This window comes from Panthera onca, chromosome B1 (assembly GCF_046562875.1).
Source record: "Panthera onca isolate mPanOnc1 chromosome B1, mPanOnc1 haplotype 2, whole genome shotgun sequence".
Classification (NCBI taxonomy): domain Eukaryota; kingdom Metazoa; phylum Chordata; class Mammalia; order Carnivora; family Felidae; genus Panthera; species Panthera onca.
The window spans coordinates 183,771,708-183,779,236 of record NC_138342.1 but is presented as its reverse complement, the minus strand read 5'-3'; positions in this window follow the sequence as shown (position 1 = coordinate 183,779,236).

Genomic DNA, 7,529 nt, shown 5'->3' with positions numbered 1-7,529 from the left:
CTGTGGCATTTAACATTTCCATCAGCAATGAATGAGTGATGAGTTTCTCTGCATCCTTGCCAGCATTTCCTGCTATCATCAATTTTTTTATGTTTGCCTTTCTGATAGTTACGTAGTGATATCTCATTATGGTTTTAATTTGCATTTCTCTGCTGGGTAATGATATTGAACATCTTTTCATGTGCTTATTAGATGTCTATTCATGTCTTTTTCCCATTTTCTGACTGAATGTTTTTAATGTTCAGTTTTGAGAGCTTTTTATGTATTATGTGTATAAGACTTTTATGGGATGAGTGATTACCAAATATTTTCTCCAAGTTAGTAGCTTTTATTTTTCATCTTTTTAACAAGGTCTTTCATAGAGGCAAAGTTTGTATTTTGATGAGGTCCAATTTATCAATTTCCCTTTAATGAATATGCATTTATCGTCAAGTCCAGAACTCTTTGTCTAGTCCTCATTCCCAAAGACTGTCTCCTTTTTTTTCTAGAAGTTTTATAGTTTTATATCTTATTTAACTCCATGATCCATATTGAATTAAATTTATGCATAAGGTGTGAGGTTTAGATTATAGATTTTTGGGGGTTGTTTTGTTTTTCATGTTTTGTTTTAGATACCCAACTGTTCTAGCACCATTTATCGGAAAGGCTATATCTTCTTCATTGAATTGCTTTTGCTCCTTTGTAAAAAATAAGTTGAATCCATACTTGTGTGGATCTATATCTGGGTCTCTATTTTGTTCCACTTATCTGTGTGTCTATCTCTCTGCCACTACCACAGTCTTGGTTTACTGTAGTTCTGTAGTAAGCCTTAATCTTGAGAACAGTGATTCTTCCCAATGTATTCTTTCTCAAAATTGTTTTGGCTATTCTAGGGTTTTTTCTTTTTCTGTATAAATTTTAGAATAAGTTTGTCTATGTCAACAAGAAAACTTGCTGAGATTTTGATAAGAATTTTGCTAAACTTATAGATCAATGTGGAGAGAACTGACATCTTTATTATGTGTAGTCCTCCAATCCATGAACCTGGTATGTCTTTCCAATTATTGAAATCTTCTTTGATTTCTTTAATCAATGTTTTGTAATTTTCATTAACTAGATCTAGTACCTGCTTTGTTAGATTTATACATGAGTATTTCATTTTCCTTATAAATGGTATTGCATTTTTAAATTTGCTTTTCTTGTGTTCATTGTCAGTATGTAGATTTAATTTCTGTGTGTTGATTTGCATCATATGACCTTACTGAGCTCACTTTTAAAATCTAGGAGATTTTTTTGAAGATTATTTCATCTCACTGTCTATAATAGAGACAGTTTTATTACTTCCTTTTTAAACTGCATGCTTTTTATTTCTCTTATTTGCCTTGTTATTACGGCTACAACTTCCAGTAAAACATTGAATAGCAATGGTAAGGGTGTGCTTCCTTGCCTTATTCCTGATGATCTTATAGGGAAAGCAATCATTGTTTCAGCATTAAATCTGATGTTAGCTATAGGTTTTTTGCAGATGCTCTCTATGAGGTTGAGAAAATTTCCTTTGACTCTCATTATACTGAGGGTTTATTTTTTTTATCATGCATCATTGTTGAATTTTATCAAATGCTTTTCTCATATCAATTGATATGATCATATGATTTTTCTTCTTTATCCTGTTGATATGGTTGGTGGGTTACACTGATTGATTTTTGAACATTGAACCATCTTTCTACACCTGCAATTAATTCTACTTAGTCATGGTGTATTATTCTTTTTATACATTGTTGGATTACTAGACTATTCTTGGGGATTTTTGCATCTAAATTCACAAGAACTATTGGTCTGTAGTTTTTTCTGTGTGTTCTTGTTGTCTGGTTTTGGTATCAGGGTTATAATAGCCTTGTAAAATAAATTGGGAAGTATTCCCTTCTCTCTCTGAAAGGCCTTGTATAAAACTGGCATTAATTATTTGAACGTTCGGTACAATTTTCCAGTGAAAACATGTGGGCCTAGATAGTTCTTTCTCAGAAGTTTTAAAATTACAAATTTAATTTCTTGAATACTTACGGAGTTATTTAGGTTATCTATTTCATCTTGTCTGAATTTCAGTAGTTTGTGAAGTGCAGGAAATAAGGGAAGGAGAAAGTATCGGGGTAAAAGCAATACTACCAGTGTTAAGCAAGCTGTATCTGGAAGCCAGCCCCAAACTAACTTCCCGACAGATACCTCTTGTTACTCTTCTCACGAACAGAGATTCCAAACTCACAGATTTTCCAAAGGATCCATTTTTGGTATTTTTTTTTCAAGATGGCACATGCCCAGAGTGGGTCACTGTGGCATAGCTGTCAGTCTGTATCTGTAGCTCAGAAGTCAGTACCTACTTTTACAGTTATAATGTGTGGTGATATAGGCTCACGACCAGTTTTAGAGCAGTGCCCACTCTGAGGTACGTGTGAACTTAGTCACGTACAGGGTGGTGACCGAAGACGCAAGCATCTGCCACACGATGAACTAAGCTGGAGCAACCCCAGATGCCTCCGAAACAAATACATGCCTTAAAAGCCAACGCGGGGAGGGCACCTGGGTGGCTCAGTCGGTTGAGTGTCCGACTTCGGCTCAGATCATGATCTCACAGTCTGTGAGTTCAAGCCCCGCACGGGCTCTGTGCTGATGGCTCAGAGCCTGGAGCCTGTTTCCGATTCTGTGTCTCCCTCTCTCTCTGCCCCTTCCCTGCTCATGCTCTGTCTCTCTCTGTCTCAAAAATAAATAAAAACATTTAAAAAAAATAAAAAAATAAATTAAAAAAATTAAAAAAAAAAAAATGCCAACGCAGGGAAATATGCTCCTTAATTTCAATCTGAGAATATTGGTTACAAAAAGAAAAAGAAAGGCTGAAATGTGTTTCTCAGGGAGATTGGTCTTGACGTTAATGAAACCGTTGTTGACTACCAGGAGCAGCAGGTCTACATTCACCTCCTCCTCTCTGCCGTGGCTGAGCCTGGTGGCCAAGAGTTTCCTAGCACCACGCCCTTGGAACCCTGGCTGGAGGCTGTTCCAGTGTCTCCAGCCGGTACGGGATCCATATTCTATAAACGGAGTTGGGTCACCCAAACCTTTGGCTGTTTAACCAGATTATTTGGCAAGGTTGCTACTGGCTTGCTCACAAAGAATTCTGGTTTTGGCCACAGCATACCTGTTGACTTAGAATGGTATTTTTGGGTTATTATGTTTTCATTTTTATCAGTTGTTAACAAATATTCACTGCATGGGTATACCCTCTGCAGAAATAGATCTGAACATCTACATCCACAAGGAATCAATTTTGTTAAGCCTGCTGGAAGAACACGAGACTTGAAGATGTCAACCAAATCTCCAGGCTTGGGTATGAGTGGTCATTAGACCATCAAATAATCAAGGACCCCAGCTGGTCACAAATACCAGCCAGGGACATCCAAAAGTTATCCTGACACATATTAAAAGTATACACCCATTGCTAATCCCATTCTTGGCCTGAATGCCTTTAAGAATAGAATCTAATTTCACAGGTCACCATAATGGAGATTTTTTTGTTTTGTTTTGTTTTGTTTTGTGTTTGAAGAATAAGACACTGACGAGTACTGTATCTTCAAACTACACAACTATGCATATTGTAGGATTCGATCCTATAACATTGCACATTATAAGGATCCGGTCATCCTATGAAAATTTTCAGCCTCCTAAAACAATTCTATTCACCTTTCTGCTGTTGTAGTTAAGATCATGAAGGAATAAAAATACTTAAATCAGAGATCCACTTCTAACATTTGTATCCAGACAGTCTTTTGTTCTTTCCTGGACAGATTATTTTGGCGTTGCTTTATAAAATGAAAGTGAAAACATATGTCGTTTAGCTTTATGAACACATCTCACTACCAAGGAAGCTTGCAACAATATCTTAAAGCATTTACAAGGTATAGGAGGGAGGACATGAAAAGTTGAATTTACTTCATATATGATCTCGTAGGGTGTGACCACTGGAAAGAGGTATTGTGGACAGAAACCCCGTATTAGAGCGGCTCATGCTTACAACTGCAAGGGAAGTGTTCCTAATTTCTTCTCTGAAAACACGCAGCTTGTTTCGAGTTATCATTCTTCACTGCACTTCGAACTCCCTGACCGTTTTCCAAGTCTGCTCTTCTGTTCGTATTATTTTGTCTTTCTGTTCCATTCTGAGGGACAATACGATCTGGAGTGGAAAGATGCCTCCAATTTCCCGAGATGGGAGAATATCCCAAGGACAAAGGTTGTCCCAGTACCACCCCGTAAGTCAGTGTTTCCTAAACTTCTCTGAGGATGAGAATGACCAAGGCACGTGTTTAAAACACTAATTCCCAATCTGTGCCTTTGAAGAGTCTAATTCAATAGGCTTAGAGTTGGACCCAGGCATCTTTCATTCTAACAGGTTACTAGGATATGGTTGTCATCAGGACAGCTTGGGAAATGTTGAATTAAAGGAGGTTTTCTCACACTGTGATTCAAGAATGACCTTTAAAGGATCAGAGTGCCTGAAAGAGACTGTGAAGGTTGAATTGTGCCCAGCCAAGGAGTCAGGAGCCGGGGCTGACATTCCACCAGCAATCCTGGCTAGGATGTGCTCACCGGCAGGAGTGTGAGGGACATAAGAAAGGAGAGCTCTTTAACTTGGTCCACTCACAGGAGGCACTTTTTTCTAACTGTTACCACATTGCGTATGTGCTAGCAGCTGGCCCATAAGAGAATGGCCTAGAATGCTGGTTATATATACAGATTTCTGGACTGTTGCCTCAAATCTATTGAAAGAGGATCTCTCGATTGGGTTGTATTTCAAATGAGCTCCACCGCTGTGACTCTAATACGTGTAAAATTGGGAGAACCACCAACAGCTTAGATCCCAACCCCTTCCACGGCAATCTCTCTGATAGATGAGGCTCTGTATTCTTTGGATCTCTCATCTTTGAGGACTAAGATCAGAAGCTGCAGGTGACACTAGACAGAAATTAACAAGTCTTCTGGGACTCTAGTGCTCTCACAGCACAACTTGAAAAACCAGAGTTCATAGGTCCTCAGTTCCTTGAGCCCAAAGGCACTTCACCAGTTCCTAGTATCTTTGGATCCGGAGCCTAGTTACAATAAACACAGCACACCCAAATTGTGACTCTTACCGGATTTGAACCTACACCATCCTGACCCGCACTGCCGCATTAACCAGGTACCTATGTTGCCCTCATTCTCCTCTTAGTTTCCACACTTCTATTCCTCACGTTCCAGTGGGACTGCAACTCATTTCAAAGTTTGTCCCTATTCTCTATACATCTTGTAAGGTTCCTGAACCCGACCTCCTCTGATAGTTCATTTCATTCCTACCACATTGCCTCCCAATCACTGATTCTCTCTGAAGCCCTTTCTCCTCACCCCGCTCCCTTCTCACCACCCAACTGGCTGTGATCCACCCACAGGGCTCAGCCTCATGTAAACTTGGGACCGGGGATGCTGGCTCAGGACACACTGGGTTTCCTTCCTGCGGGACAGAACAAACGCTCCTTTGAATACCACCTATGCAGGAGTGCAGGGGCTGCCTGGGTCCAGATATCTGAGAGCAAATGCTAGTGAATTGGTTTTTATTTACCTTCTCATTTAGTTCTGTGATTTGGCTATTGTTGCGTTAATTTAGTCCAACACATTTCATAAGGCGGTCTCTGATGTAAAGCCTGGTGAAATGAGACACAGGAGAAGGAGCAAAATTGAGAATCACCACAAAACTTAGGCAACTCTCCCAGGACTTACTTATAACCAGAAATTTGTACTTTTTGTTCACATTCACCCAATTCCCCTATCTCCTAACCCCCCACCTCTGCTAACCACAAATCTGATCTCTTTTTCTGAAAGTTTGGTGTTTTGTTTTTGGTTTCGGTTTTGTTTTTTAAGATTCCACATAGAAGTAAGACAATATAGTATTTGTCTTTCTCTGGCTAACTGTGTCATTTAGCATAATGCCCTCAAGATCCATTTATAGTTAACACTTCTATATAGGGTATTTGAAAATTGCTAAGAGACTAGATCCTAAAATTTGTCATAACAGGGAAAATAAACTTTTCGTAACTATACAAGGTGATGGATTTTTCTACCCAAACTTATAGTAATCATTTCATAACATATGTATATCATTATGCTATACATCTTAAACTTTTAAGTGGCATATGTCAATTACATTGCAATAAAACTGAGAAAAAACTTCACATCACTTCATATTTGTCTGTAAACTACACATAGTGATTTAAACATTGCCGATGACGTAGTATTATATATCAAAAATCCTAAACATGCCACCAAAAAACTATTAGAACTGATAAGTGAATTCAGTAGGGTCTCATGATACAAACTATGAAAAAATCTGTTTCATTTGTATATAATAAACATGAAGTAGCAGAAAGAGAAACTAAGAAAAACAATCCCATTTTCAATTGCATCACAAGAGTAAAATACTTAGGAATAAACTTAACCAAGGAGGTGAAAGACCTATACTCTGAAATCTATAAAACTTGGATGAAAGAAACTGAACATGACAGAACCAAATGGAAAGATTCCATGGCCATGGATTGGAAGAATTGATATTGTTAAAATGCCCATATAATCCAAAGCAATCTACAGATTTAGTGCTAGCTTACCAAAATACCAACCGCATTTTCCACAGCACTAGAACAAATAATTCTAAAATTTGTAGGGAACTTTAAAAGACCCTGAAGAACCAAAGCAATCTTGAAAAAGAAGAGCAAAGCTGGAAGTATCACAATCTCAGACGTCAAGACACACTACAAAGTTGTAGTAGTCAAAACAGTATGGTACTGGCACACAAATAGACACACAGATCGACAGAACAGCATAGAGAGTCCGGAAATAACCCCATGGCTTATATGGTCAGTTAATCTATGACAAAGGAGGCAAGAATATGCAATGGCAAAAAGACAGTCCCTTCTACAAAAGGTGTTGAGAAAACCGGACATCTACACGCAGAAGAATGCAACCGGATGACTTTCTGACACCATACACAAAACTAAACTCAAAATGGATTCAAGACTTAAGTGGGAGACGCGAAACCATAAAACTCCCAGCAGAAAACCCGGGCAGTCATTTCTTTGACACTGGCCATAGAAACATTTTTCTGGATATGTCTCCTCAGGCAAGAGAAATAAAAATATAATTAGGGGCGCCTGGGTGGCGCAGTCGGTTAAGCGTCCGACTTCAGCCAGGTCACGATCTCGCGGTCCGTGAGTTCGAGCCCCGCGTCAGGCTCTGGGCTGATGGCTCGGAGCCTGGAGCCTGTTTCCGATTCTGTGTCTCCCTCTCTCTCTGACCCTCCCCCGTTCATGCTCTGTCTCTCTCTGTCCCAAAAATAAAAATAAAAAACGTTGAAAAAAAAAATTAAAAAAAAAAAAAATAAAAATATAATTAAACTATTGGGACTAGACCAAAAAAAAAAACAAAACAAAAACAAAAACTTCTGCTTCCTTCTTTCTGGGAGTGTTTTCTAATCTTAGAAT